Source organism: Hevea brasiliensis, chromosome 10, assembly GCF_030052815.1.
Source record: "Hevea brasiliensis isolate MT/VB/25A 57/8 chromosome 10, ASM3005281v1, whole genome shotgun sequence".
Lineage (NCBI taxonomy): Eukaryota > Viridiplantae > Streptophyta > Magnoliopsida > Malpighiales > Euphorbiaceae > Hevea > Hevea brasiliensis.
Window position 1 is genome coordinate 2,479,340 of NC_079502.1, and position 1,466 is coordinate 2,480,805.

The following is a 1,466-nucleotide window of genomic DNA, read 5'->3' on the forward strand; positions in this document are numbered from 1 at the left end:
CTTCAAAACCTCTAAGAACTTTCCAAATTGCTTATCAAGCTTGGCTTTTTGAAATGTTTGTGGAAAGGGAAGTTGTGGTTTGTAAGGCTCTGGAGGTATATACTTCTCTTCCTTCTCTTCAATTTTCTCTTTACATTTTTTTGCACTTTCTTTCTCACTTTCTTGTTTTTCACTCTCAATAATTTCTTTCTCATTTTCTCTTTTCTCACCATTTTCACTTTTCTCATTTTTTTCACTCTTTTCATTATTTACAACTTTCCCACTTCTTAAAGTAATAGCTTGACACTGCTCTCTTGGGTTTTTCGATTGACTTGGAAGTTTTCCAAAAGACTTGGTACCTGAGGAAGATGCTTGTTATGCAATCTGATTTTCCAACATTCTGTTATGTGTTTGCATCTGTTCTAGCCTTGCTTTCATCTCTCTCATCTCCTCATCATGCTTAGTTTGGTTAGCAAGAATCTATTGTAATAAAGCTTCTGTGGTGGAACTTTGTTCTTGCTTTTTTGGTGGAGGTGCAGGATTCATGTTTCTCTACTGAAAATTAGGTAATGGTTGCCTATTTTGCTGATATGGAATTCCTTGTTCTTTGTTGTGGTGAAAATTGATTTGGAACTTGATTTTGCTGATTTCCCCATGAAAAGTTGGGATGATTCCTCCAAGTTGGATTATAAGTTTGAGAGTAAGGATTCCCCATTTGTTTGTTTTCATAATTACCAACATATGCAACTTGCTCTCCATAGTCTACTGCACAGCTGGTAGTTCCTTCTGCATAAACAACTTGTTGTGAACTTCCAGATGATGATGATGAACTAACCAACATACTTAAATCTTTCATCTTCTTAGCCAAAACATTTGTAAGTGCATCAAACTTTGCATTAATCATGTTGAATGGATCAAGGTCATACATTCCAGCAGCTTGCCTCTTTTGAGTTAGAGCTGGTCCTCTTGGACTGCTCTAAAGATGAGTATTCTTTGCAATTTTCTCCAATAGCTCATAAGCTTCATCTTCATGCTTCATAATAAATTCTCGACCTGTTTGAGCATCAATAATCCCTCTAATTGCAGGAGTAACATTGGTGTAAAAATTCTGGTTTATCATCCATTTTGGAATGGCATGATGTGGGCATTGTCTCTCTAATTCCTTCCATCTCATCCATGATTCATAGAGAGTTTCATCTTCTCTTGGTCTAAAAGCTGTCATTTGATTCCTTAATTCTTGAGTTTTTCCAGGTGGAAAATATTGTGCAAGAAATGCATCAGTGAGTTGCTCCCAATTTGTAATGGAGTTGTGAGATAAAGAATCAAGCCAATCCAATGCTCTATCTTTCAAAGAGAACAAGAATAGCTTCAATCTTGCTGCATCATTAGATACTCCAGGTTGTTTTTGCATATCACAAATCATTGTAAACTTCTTTAGATGTGTGTGTGGATTTTCAGAAGGATGTCCCCCAAATTGGGAATTTTGA

General features: G+C 36.2%; 1 non-coding gene across 1 annotated transcript; it reads left to right on the top strand.

Annotated features, from left to right (window-relative positions):
• Nucleotides 1-1,109: 1,109 nt before the first annotated feature.
• Nucleotides 1,110-1,217, top strand: LOC131169899 (small nucleolar RNA R71). The gene has a single exon (XR_009140846.1). It is a non-coding gene; the product is annotated as a small nucleolar RNA R71 (small nucleolar RNA).
• The last annotated feature ends 249 nt before the right edge of the window (nt 1,218-1,466 follow it).